At 55.4% G+C, this 12500-nt stretch overlaps 3 non-coding genes across 3 annotated transcripts; 1 reads left to right on the top strand and 2 right to left on the bottom strand.

Moving 5' to 3' along the window:
• Positions 1 to 926: 926 nt before the first annotated feature.
• On the bottom strand, positions 927 to 1079 carry LOC139053850 (5.8S ribosomal RNA). The gene has a single exon (XR_011510833.1). It is a non-coding gene; the product is annotated as a 5.8S ribosomal RNA (ribosomal RNA).
• Positions 1080 to 2316: 1237 nt separating this feature from the next.
• Positions 2317 to 4131, bottom strand: LOC139053845 (small subunit ribosomal RNA). Its single transcript, XR_011510828.1, has one exon. It is a non-coding gene; the product is annotated as a small subunit ribosomal RNA (ribosomal RNA).
• Positions 4132 to 8995: 4864 nt separating this feature from the next.
• LOC139053842 (U2 spliceosomal RNA) lies at positions 8996 to 9187 on the top strand. Its single transcript, XR_011510825.1, has one exon. It is a non-coding gene; the product is annotated as a U2 spliceosomal RNA (small nuclear RNA).
• Positions 9188 to 12500: the final 3313 nt, after the last annotated feature.

Raw genomic sequence — 12500 nt, forward strand, 5'->3', positions numbered from 1 at the left:
ACGTTCGAAAACCCAGCGCCAACCGAGTGCGACGCCCTACCACGTCCTTCGCCCAACACGGAGCTACTTATAGACGAGGCTGGCAGGCGGTGAACCGCCTGCACGCGTGCGGCGCACGAGCAGTTGCGTGGTAAGCGACCGTGTCTGAAGCCCAAAACACCACCGAGGCAAAGATCGCCTTAGCAGCGCGCCGCTTCAGCGGGCACCGCAGGGGCGACTAAAACCTGGCGGGAGGCATCGTCTCGTGTAGCGTCGCCCCTGCCCCAACTGGAGTGGCCCAGTCTTAAGGGGACAGAGACTGCGAAGCACTTGGACCGACGGCGGACTACGACGGAACGCTTCAGCTCGGCCAACGCTCTCGAGGGAGACATTTTCCGTCTCGCGGCAATTCTCCGCCGTGCCGTGCTCTTCTCGCTCGCAGACGGCGCTCTCGCGTCGAACCGCTTTCGGGGGCCACCCTTCTCCTCCCCGCTCCTCGCACGAATCTGCCGATTCCCATTCGTGCGACGAAGCCCGGAAGGGCGCCCACACAGCTGCGGTGACGTGAGCGAGCGACCAGCTCTGGAGCTCGACGTACTCCGAAGGCAAACAACGCAAATTGCGATCGCTTCCGACTCTCTCGCAAAGGTGCGCGCTACAAGGCAACAGACGTTCGCGCCTCGAGCTTGGACCGCTCTTTCCCTGCAGGTATCCGACTCCATCCTGCGGCGGTCTTGCCAGAGGCGCGCACTCGTCACGCTGCAGTAGTAATGCCTCGTTTCCGTCTCTTCGAAGATTTGGCACGACGGCTCGCCACCGTCTCCTTCTCGTGAGGTTGCTGGCGCGTGGCTTCAGCGCTCAACGTACTGTCCATGATGCCGACGCGGTCAAAACGAGTCGACGGACGCACGTTCCCTGTGCGCCGAAGGCTCTCTTGATATGTGATCCGACCCTCAGACAGACGAAGCCAAGGGAAGACCCAAGGCCGCAATGTGCGTTCAAAGAATCAGTGCTCAGTGTGTCCTGCAATTCACACCAAGTCTCGCAGCTGGCTGCGTTCTTCATCGACCCGAGAACCGAGTGATCCACCGCTTAGAGTCGTGAAAAATAGTTTGTTCAATTCAGTACAGTACAACCAGTGTTTCAGGCACGTGGCGTCTCCCTGTGTGTGGTTTCGAAGAGCGCCTTTCGGCGTGCGCTACTCCTGTTTCGCTCTTTCGTTCGGCGGTCACGCGTTTCCGCATGACCGCTGCTGATCCAACAGCCTACTCGAGACGAAAGACAAGAGCTTGGCGCGCGCGTACTCGCGCAGCTCTCCAAAGCCACTCGGCCAGTGCCAGGGACGGCTCTCTGCGCCGGAGCCACAACAAGTCTACTTGAGGCGGAAGACGAAGCCAGCAAGGGCCTGGCCGCAAGTGCGTTCGAATACGGGATTACAGTCCCTCGTCTGTCCGTACTTCCTCTTTCGACGTGCGGCGCCTTCCCAAAGCGCACAAGTCCGCAAACCGCAGAACGCTTCCGACGTAGCAAAGCCGCGTTTCCTTCGGTACTTCGCAGCAACGCCGCCTTTCCCTCGGCGGCGGGCAAATAGCCTGCAGACGTCGTCGCATTGAACCGCGAACTCGACACCTCGCGCGTCACGAGCGGGAGCCGACCGGCAGCCTCCGGCCCTTTCGGGCGCGGTGGAATTTGCCGCGGAGGACGGGAGAGTGCTTTAGGCCACGGTTCCTTCCGTACTTGGCAGCCGCACCCTCAATACCGCCGGTTCCATGACCGACCGAGCGCCGCACCGTTCCTTTAGTACTTGGGCAGCAACAAAGTCGGGTCGTTACTCCACACTCGCCGCAGGAAGCGACCGGCAGCCGCCAGCCTTTTCAGACTCGGCAGCGTTTGCCGCGGAGGACGGGAGAGCGCTCGCACCACGGTTCCGTGTGTACTAAGCGGCAGCGGCATTAGCTCTCGACCGTCAGTTCCTTGACCGACCGCACGCTTCGCCGTTCCCCTCGTACTGGGCAAGAGCAGCAGGTCGGGTCGTCTTACTCCCATTCCGCGCAAGAGTGCCGAGGCGGACTTCAGAAAGCCCACCCAACAGTGTGCGTTACGCCGTTTCTACCCGCGGGCGCGGCCAAGCCAACCGTCCAAGGTTGCAGCCGGCGTCCACTGGGCGCAACAAATTTGGCACGGGGCGCCCTTCGAAATTCGGGCAATCCCCGGCATGTTCGGGTATAGCCGTCCCCGCGTCCAAGCGGGGCCAGCGGCGGAAAGCGTCGGGCGCAGCGAGCTGCTTCACCCACACGGGGTAGAAACAATGGCGCTCGTCACCCTCGAACAATCCGGTAATGATCCTTCCGCAGGTTCACCTACGGAAACCTTGTTACGACTTTTACTTCCTCTAAATGATCAAGTTTGGTCATCTTTCCAACAGACCGGCGCAACCGAAAGGCCGCGCCGGACATCGGTCCGAAGACCTCACTAAATCATTCAATCGGTAGTAGCGACGGGCGGTGTGTACAAAGGGCAGGGACGTAATCAACGCGAGCTTATGACTCGCGCTTACTGGGAATTCCTCGTTCAAGGGGAACAATTGCAAGCCCCTATCCCAATCACGAAAGAAGTTCCACGGGTTACCCAGTCTTTTCAGACAGGGATAAAGACACGCTGCTTCCTTCAGTGTAGCGCGCGTGCGGCCCCGGACATCTAAGGGCATCACAGACCTGTTATTGCTCTGTTTCGTGCGGCTAGGAGCCGCTTGTCCCTCTAAGAAGGTTGTAAGGTGCTGGGAACCCCGCACCTATTTAATAGGCTAGAGTCTCGTTCGTTATCGGAATTAACCAGACAAATCGCTCCACCAACTAAGAACGGCCATGCACCACCATCCACCGAATCAAGAAAGAGCTCTCAATCTGTCAATCCTCCCAGTGTCCGGGCCGGGTAAGTTTTCCCGTGTTGAGTCAAATTAAGCCGCAGGCTCCACTCCTGGTGGTGCCCTTCCGTCAATTCCTTTAAGTTTCAGCTTTGCAACCATACTTCCCCCGGAACCCAAACACTTTGGTTTCCCGGAAGCTGCCCGCCGAGTCATTTGAGTAACTCAGGCGGATCGCTGGTTGGCATCGTTTATGGTCAGAACTAGGGCGGTATCTGATCGCCTTCGAACCTCTGACTTTCGTTCTTGATCAAAGAAAACATTCTTGGCAAATGCTTTCGCAGTAGTTCGTCTTGCGACGGTCCAAGAATTTCACCTCTAGCGCCGCAATACGAATGCCCCCGTCTGTCCCTCTTAATCATTACCTCGTATTCCAAAAACCAACAGAACAGAAACGAGGTCTTGTTCTATTATTCCATGCAAGTTTATTCAGGCGACTCGCCTGCGTTGAGCACTCTAATTTTTTCAAAGTAAAAGCACCGGCCTTCTCGAGGCACACAATGAAGTGCACCAAGAAAGGACCGGCATGATGTTCAGTCCGAGCCGTCGCATCGGGTAGATGCACTACTCGTCTGGAACTGAGATCCAACTACGAGCTTTTTAACCGCAGCAGCTTTAGTATACGCTATTGGAGCTGGAATTACCGCGGCTGCTGGCACCAGACTTGCCCTCCAATTGATCCTCGTTAAAGGATTTAGAGTGTACTCATTTCAATTACGGGGCCTCAAAAGAGTCCCGTATTGTTATTTTTCGTCACTACCTCCCCGTGCCGGGAGTGGGTAATTTGCGCGCCTGCTGCCTTCCTTGGATGTGGTAGCCGTTTCTCAGGCTCCCTCTCCGGAATCGAACCCTGATTCTCCGTTACCCGTAACAACCATGGTAAGCAAGTAACCTACCATCGAAAGTTGATAAGGCAGACACTTGAAAGAAACGTCGCCGGCTCGTGGCCATGCGATCAGCACAAAGTTATCCAGAGTCACCACACAATACGGGCCGAAACCCGATCGATCTTGGTCTAATAAAAGCACCCGTCGCCCAAAGGGCTTCAGGCTCACTGCATGTATTAGCTCTAGAATTGCCACAGTTATCCAAGTAGGAAGAAACGATCTAAGGAACCATAACTGATTTAATGAGCCATTCGCGGTTTCGCCTTATTTCGGCATGTACTTAGACATGCATGGCTTAATCTTTGAGACAAGCATATGATTACTGGCAGGATCAACCAGGTAATCGTTCAACTGCGCGTCCCGCCTGTCAAGCAGGCCGGACGCCGTTTTTGCGATGCCGAGGCCACCTTCAGGCGCCCCAGCACGCTTCGTTCTTGCAAAGAGTAGCACTTTGCACAGTCCGAGACGACGGCGTTCGAGCTCGCTACGGCGCCCTCCCCGAAGGGCCGGGTATCGCCACGCGGCAAGAAGCACGCAACATTCTCGATAGACTGGTTGTGTCGACTCGATCACGGCTTGCGGTTTCTCTTGAGCCCGCAGCACAGGTGGACCGACCGACACTTGCAACGTAGCCGAGACGGCAAAGCCGCCAGGCGACGGGTCACGCCCGCGCCTTCGGCGCTTTCGCATTTGACTCGTCCGAGGACGATGCGGAACACAACTCGATATCGTGGAGAAAGCGTCGTCCGACAACCAGCCCCTAACGCATCAAGCGGATGAGGCTGCAGACGTCAGCTGTGGGATCCACGGGAGCGATACCGGGGACACGCTTGACGGGCACGAAGCCCGCCGCATATCAAACACCCAGGTCGCTTTTGGGGGCGACTGCTCTCTGGGACCCCCATATAATAGCAGCGATAAGTTCCCAAATCTCCATGGGGCCGTACTCGTGCCACTTTCGACGAGCGTTTGGCGAAAATCGTGCCGCCTCGCAGCGCCGCGAGCGAGATGGAAAGCTTACGTCGGCAGCGCAATGCCGAAGTCGTGAAAGCGCAGCGCGTCGACCGAATGCGCGAACGGCAATCTCTCGCCTATGGACAGCGCGGTTTCCAGAACAATCGCCTTTCTGTGCCCCTACGGGGCCGCACGCTAGCGCGGCCCTTTCGCCGTTTCCGAGCACGAGTGCGACCGGCGCGGGCGGCGTGCTCGACACCCCGGCTGACGCCGTTTCGGACTTTGTCTCTTCGCGCGCTCGCGCCAACGCCGCGGCAAAACGACGACCTCTGCGCGGTTCTTTCCCGGTTCCCGGCGTGCTATAGTGCAGCCAGCCGGACGGTGGCGACGACTCAGTCGCGGCCGTGCGGTGGCTTGTACGCCAAAGTTGCGTGACGGGCGTCGAGCTCCCGCCGCGGCCCGGCTCAGGTGGTTTCGGACTTCTGTCTCTTCCGAGCGCTCGCGTCGTCGTGGGCACGATTCTCGAGTGCGGAGCGGTGCGCGGACACCACCACGAACACGCGCAAGCCGAAAACGGCACTACGGTACAACGTCGGCCAGGGCGGTACGGCCCCCTTATATGAGCAGCGATAAGTGACCAGATCTCCACGGGGCCGTACTCGTGCGACAAGGCGGCGTACTGCGCCGAGCCGAGCGCCAATATTTGGCCTTGGCACGGCCGATTTGAGCTCTCGCGATCGCCGCGGTACCGCCGCTCACCGATTCAAGGCACGCTAGCGCGGCCCCTTCGCCATTTTTCGAGTAAGAGTGCGAAAAGCGCGCGCGGCGTGCTCGTCGCCCCGGCTGACGTAGTCTCGGACTTAGTCTCGCTCACGCCGCCCCGGCTGACGTCGTCTCGGACTTAGTCGCGCTCACACCGCCCCGGCTCACGTGGTTTCGGACTTCCGTCTCTTCCGAGCGCTCGCGTCGTCGTGGGCACGATTCTCGAGTGCGGAGCGGTGCGCGGACACCACCACGAACACGCGCAAGCCGAAAATGGCACTACGGTACAACGTCGGCCAGGGCGGTACGGCCCCCTTATATGAGCAGCGATAAGTGACCAGATCTCCACGGGGCCGTACTCGTGCGACAAGGCGGCGTACTGCGCCGAGCCGAGCGCCAATATTTGGCCTTGGCACGGCCGATTTGAGCTCTCGCGATCGCCGCGGTACCGCCGCTCACCGATTCAAGGCACGCTAGCGCGGCCCCTTCGCCATTTTTCGAGTAAGAGTGCGAAAAGCGCGCGCGGCGTGCTCGTCGCCCCGGCTGACGTAGTCTCGGACTTAGTCTCGCTCACGCCGCCCCGGCTGACGTCGTCTCGGACTTAGTCGCGCTCACACCGCCCCGGCTCACGTGGTTTCGGACTTTCGTCTCTTCCGAGCGCTCGCGTCGTCGTGGGCACGATTCTCGAGTGCGGAGCGGTGCGCGGACACCACCACGAACACGCGCAAGCCGAAAACGGCACTACGGTACAACGTCGGCCAGGGCGGTACGGCCCCTTATAAGAGCAGCGATAAGTGACCAGACCTCCACGGGGCCGTACTCGTGCGACAAGGCGGCGTACTGCGCCGAGCCGAGCGCCAATATTTGGCTTTGGCACGGCCGATTTGAGCTCTCGCGATCGCCGCGGTACCGCCGCTCACCGATTCAAGGCACGCTAGCGCGGCCCCTTCGCCATTTTTCGAGTAAGAGTGGGAAAAGCGCGCGCGGCGTGCTCGACGCCCCGGCTGACGTCGTCTCGGACTTGGTCGACGCCCCGGCTGACGTAGTCTCGGACTTAGTCTCGCTCACGCCGCCCCGGCTGACGTCGTCTCGGACTTAGTCGCGCTCACACCGCCCCGGCTCACGTGGTTTCGGACTTTCGTCTCTTCCGAGCGCTCGCGTCGTCGTGGGCACGATTCTCGAGTGCGGAGCGGTGCGCGGACACCACCACGAACACGCGCAAGCCGAAAACGGCACTACGGTACAACGTCGGCCAGGGCGGTACGGCCCCTTATAAGAGCAGCGATAAGTGACCAGACCTCCACGGGGCCGTACTCGTGCGACAAGGCGGCGTACTGCGCCGAGCCGAGCGCCAATATTTGGCTTTGGCACGGCCGATTTGAGCTCTCGCGATCGCCGCGGTACCGCCGCTCACCGATTCAAGGCACGCTAGCGCGGCCCCTTCGCCATTTTTCGAGTAAGAGTGGGAAAAGCGCGCGCGGCGTGCTCGACGCCCCGGCTGACGTCGTCTCGGACTTGGTCGACGCCCCGGCTGACGTAGTCTCGGACTTGGTCTCGCTCACGCCGCCCCGGCTGACGTAGTCTCGGACTTGGTCTCGCTCACGCCGCCCCGGCTGACGTCGTCTCGGACTTAGTCGCGCTCACACCGCCCCGGCTCACGTGGCTTCGGACTTGGTCTCTTCGAGCGCTCGCAGCCAGGTCGGGGCCGACGCCGACGTCTGCGTGGGGCTTCAACGATTCCCGGCGCGACGCAATGCAACTGCGCGCAGGATGCCAGCGACTCCGCCGTGGCCGTGCGGCGGTGTACACGCAGAAGTTTCGTGAAGGGGTATCGAGCTCCCGCCGCCCCGGCGGACGTGGTTTCGGACTTTAGCGCTCGCAGCGATCTCGCGGCGATCGCTGACGTCTGCGCGGTTTCAGGTGTGCTACGATGCAGCAGTCTGCCGCACGACAATTTACGGAAGCGAGTGCATTCCGCCCCGGCGGACGCGGCAGCGGACTTTGTGCCTGCGGGAGTGCTCTTGTTGCTGTAAAATTTGAACGGGTGCAGCTGCGCGAAGCAAGTGTACACATTTTCTCTCTCTCTCTCTCTCTCTCTGCCTCTGAGGCGACTGTAATTTTAATTTAAATGCAATTGGAGGCGGGAGCAACCTGATGAGAGTAGGCGGACTTCGGCACACCTTGTAGTTTAGAAATTGTTTTCAAGCTTTGAGGACATACACAATCGCGCCATCTGCTTTCCCCGTCTCTTTGGCACTTCATAGTGTGTGCAGCATGCTCTGCATTCCAAAGAAACGCGCCTGTTTCTCCCCCTCTCTCACGTTCTTCTTGTCTTTCTTGCTGCTCTTGTGAGAAGTTGCTATGCTCTTTACTCGCTGTAAAATAGAATGCTTGCGCGAGCCAACAACTTGCGTGTCTTTCTTTTTTTTTGTTGTTGTTGTTTTTTTCTCTCTTCCCAAGACGTTTCTGCCATTATTCACTAGCTCTCGTTCTTAGTATGCAACGGAGCGTTAGCTCGCGCCATCTACCTTTCTTTCTGTATGGCGAAGGCCGTAGGTTTTCCTAGTTCCGCACACAGATGGCGCGGATGCGTTTTCGCGCCAGTTTCGAACGACCTCGCTGTACACATGTTTCTCATTTAAAAGTTTCAAAGGGGCTTGCGAAAGGGCGTGGTCCTTTTTTCTTGCGCAAGGCTGAGCTTTCCAGCTGTGCTTAAGCTATGCTAGCATGTGTGCGTATGTGTGTGTGTGTGTGTGTGTGTGTGTGTGTGTGTGTGTGCGTGCGCGCGCGCGCGTGCGTGCGCGTGCATATGTGTGCGTGTGTGTGTATACACGCACACGGTAAAGATGATGGGGTAGCGCTATTTCTTTCTTTCTTTCTTTCTTTTTTAACAACACCTGTGCTCCACATGGCGATCTTCCTGCCCTCTATGTTTCCGGTTGGAAGGAGTGCGCAGCCTTTTCTATATTTATTTATTTTTTTTTTTTCATTCTCTTTCATTCGTACATGAGGCGCGCTACCTAATTCTAGCGGTCGAATCGACACGTTGCAATCCGTCCCGGCCTGTGCCGTATGAAAACTTTCAGTGGGCCTTGCGGTAAATAAAAGGAAATGAGGGAAATGCGCGTAGTGTATTACACTTGCGCACGGGCTTGAAACGAAGGCCTCAAAGAAAGCCGCCTTGAGCGGTCGCATTCAGACGGAAGTAAGCATTCCCCTTGCGCGTGTTTTCCGCTCGCCTGTTCCGTTTTCTACGAGGTTGCCTTCGTTGGTTTTGCCTTGCGAACAAGCTTGCGCTCGGGTCTCGTTTCTACGCGACGGCGTTTCGTTAACAGTGAAAGACTGAGGCGTCGCGAGTTGATTCGCGAGATAGAGAGCATAGAGTCTCTAGACGGGCTGGGTTTTATAAGATTGCCCACGCTGTTGCTGAGGTTACCAATGTCGCCAGGGCACCCACAAGGCAGTGGTACAATGGAGTGAAGTGAAAGACATCGCTTCTCGGCCTTTTGGCTAAGATCAAAGTGTAGTATCTGTTCTTATCAGCTTAATATCTGATACGGGTTCTATATGGACCCACGATATTAAACCTATTTTTGGAAGTTGGCGGAGTGCTTGAAGCCTGCTTCACCTCCGCCGCAGGTCGGCCCGGTATTGCACTACCTCCGGGATCGGCCCCCGCTCACTTAGGTGAGACTTCATTCAATCAAAATGAAGAACACAAGCTCGAAGCGAGCACTCACGTGACACGCACCATTCCCATACTATACGCAACGATGCCGGTGTTTCTGAACGATTGTCTGCTGTAATGAGCCACTTGGGGGGGGGGGGGGGGGAAGGGTGATTAGCCGTGGGTTTTGCAATCAATGTAAGTCCCACTCAAAGCCAACACTGCATTTTGGAGTTCACTATCGCTTTGATCCGTAAACGACAGCAAGCTCGCCCTGCGCAAATCCGCTGCCCTAGTGGAAGAAAGGTTCCCTATGAAACAAAAATGGAGTGCCCGATTTCCGGCAACATTTTCGCTGCAGTGGGACCGAGCGCCTCGAAAACAAACTTGTCGTATGGCCAAGTGTGGCGAAATATATTCAAGGGTTCAGAGGTGCCTCAGCTTTCCAACCTGTATGTTATGAATACCTGTTGCTACCTTTTCGTCATCATCATCCTGCTGGCTACGACCACTGCAGGGCAAAGACCTCTCCCATTATTCTCCAAGCACCCCGGTCACGTGTAAGCCCGGTCACGGTCGCCGTCTAGTGCCTGCGCCCTTCCTAATCTAATCTGCCCTCCTAAATTTCCGCCACCCCGTGCTACGCTTCCCTTCTCTTGGAATTCAGTCGGTAACCCTTAATTGATGATCTTCCCCCCACATTGCATGCCCTGCGCACGCCCATTTCTTTTTCTTGGTTTAAACTAAGGTGTCATTAGCTCGCGTTTGTTCGCTCACCCCCCGAATCTGCTCTATTCTTATCCCCCGTAGCGCTACACCCATCATTCTTCTTTCCAAAGCTCGTCGCGTCGCCCTCAGTTACCCTTCGGTAATCCTTAAGGTCCTTCGTTGCGGCACTCGCGGCATCTTTCTCATTTAAATAAGGCTATTTCGTTCAGTTTTGGGGGAAAACTCAATGAGCTAGGCGCGATTGTGTCCCCGGCGCCGCTCTCAACAAATGGCGGCGCCCAGGCTTTTTGCCTGGTGGTTCGGCTTGACGCAGAACACGCCTGCAGGGCAGTGAAGCCGCATTGAAGGGGCAACGAGCGGCGCAGTGAAGCGCATGCTCGGGCGAAAAACGCGAACATCAGCCAAAAATACAACCAAATGGCCAAATACGAATTTCCGTTATGGGAAATTGGAGTTCAGTTGGCGCGTTGCGCTCGCCTAAGGTAAAGAACATAAATGCGAGTGCCACATCAGCCAAGTCAATGCTGAGGATCGCGTATCATTTCTTATTTATTTTTCCCCTTGCCTCCTGGCCTGCGTGGCCCTAGCGCGCATGCCCACGAAAGTAATGCAATAAGGAAAACGCGAAATCATGCGGTGACGGCTGTATCATATCCATTGTGCGTGCTTTGTTCTTTTTGGACTACAGTGGTGTGCGTTATGAGAAAGTTTCAGTGACCAGCGAACCTATATTTAGAACCACATTTACGGTTACTGCTAACAAGCTGCGGGTAGGTGTTTTTTTTTTCTTTCTTTCTTTTTTTCGCTACCAACGATGGGTTATCGCAACCGCGATCGGTTGTGCTAGACGCGTTCTTGCCAAACGTTGGCTCTATACGCGACCCGTGACGCGTGGTCGGCACATTCAAGCAGTCCATTGCAAACCGTTCCAAGAAGAAGGATGCTAGCTCCACGTTCCGCCGGGAGCGCTAGTTCGAAGATTGTACTTTTAGACCCTCGAGGAAGCACCGCCATCCCACGTTTTCTATAACGCGCTAAGACTCAGAGCGACAGCGACCACTTGTCTTTGTCAATATCTCGGACACACTTTTTTTTTTTTCTTTAATCCAGATCGTCAGACGAGCCCGCGTTCACGCGCACTCGCTCTCTCCGATAAGCAGGGTAGCTCGGTTGGGGTGTTGTAGGGCCTCGCGCATGCGCTGCTGAGTTCGTCGCTTCGCCGGCCGGTCGACGCTGGCGCGGTACTGGTAATCAACTTCGACGGGCATGGTGAAACGTCACTGTGAAACGTCACGACTAGCAATGCAATGTGTTTGCGAGCAATCGGAGAAATGAGAGAGCCCCTGTAGATTAGTGGAAACGTTCCTCCAAGTATTACGTTTGCAATTTGCGCCTACGAACATGAACTAGACAAAGGAAATGATCTGTAGCCGCCTTCACTTCATAAAATTCCCGTACGAAGAAATTTGCGTGCGCACGTGATCTCCCGCATGAAACCAGACGATAGGTTAATTTTAGCCGTTCATTTCGATTTGCCGAATGTAAACCGGAACACTTTCTCCACGCGCTCTTGAGGTTTGAATGACAATCAATGACATGCTTTTTTTATATATTTTTGTTTGTTCTATCTGGAACCAAAAGAATTCAGAACGCCATTTCAATCTTAGATTCGATTCACGCCTTGCGTTACGTCACCCCTGGCATATCTGATGAACACGCTCTGCTGTTAAGCTTCATGATCACGGCATTAAAAGTCGCCACTTCCCGAACGTTTATCGAGCCGATGATGAACCGTATGCTGGATTCTTATTGTAATGAGTTTATAGAAAGTTTTATACTTCTATGGCTAGCTTCAAGGAAAGGAAAAACATCGCTCAGCATTGTATAACGCATAACAACAACAACGAAAAATCTGCAGGTTATTCATACTACAATGAGAACACTAGGAATACTGAAAAAGATGAAATCTAGACATGCTGCAAGGAGCCAACAAATGCAATTGAACCAACGAACTGAACTGCAATTATTTCATCAAGACATGCCCCGAAAAAACGTGGCCACTATCAATGCTCATTTCAAAGCTGTTTTTTTTTTTTTGTTTGTGACGGATAATAATTATCTTCCCAATGGCTGATGTGAAAATTTCAGAGCGCGGCATTTTCGAAATCTCAAGGCCCCGGCTGCTTTCTCTCTTCTTTAAATATGTTCCGGGTGGCAGATGGAGAAAAGTTTCGCGCACATAATTTAAAAGCCTGTAGCTGATTTTCTTGAAGAACACAAAGTGCTGACAGACCACCAAACAAGACAAAATTGAATCGGTATTACGCGCGATGATTTCGCACCGCAGTAACAAAAGGGTAACAAGCGGACGTTCATTTCGTGGTGTGTATTTCACGTCTCTCACAATAATAATAAAAAGAATGCTACTGCATAAATTAGCTTTTCCCAAACTGGATGGTTTCGATCAGCTTCCTTAAATTGAGTTGGCGTTGATTGAGCAGGTGCGGGCCTCGGTTGTTTAAGATTTTTGTAAATGGCATCATTACTGGATAGATGCGGACGTCTGCGTGATGTGTGAAACTCGCTTGAGGATCAAGGG

The sequence above is a fragment of the Dermacentor albipictus genome, unplaced genomic scaffold (genome assembly GCF_038994185.2).
Source record: "Dermacentor albipictus isolate Rhodes 1998 colony unplaced genomic scaffold, USDA_Dalb.pri_finalv2 scaffold_259, whole genome shotgun sequence".
NCBI classification, from domain to species: Eukaryota; Metazoa; Arthropoda; class Arachnida; order Ixodida; family Ixodidae; genus Dermacentor; species Dermacentor albipictus.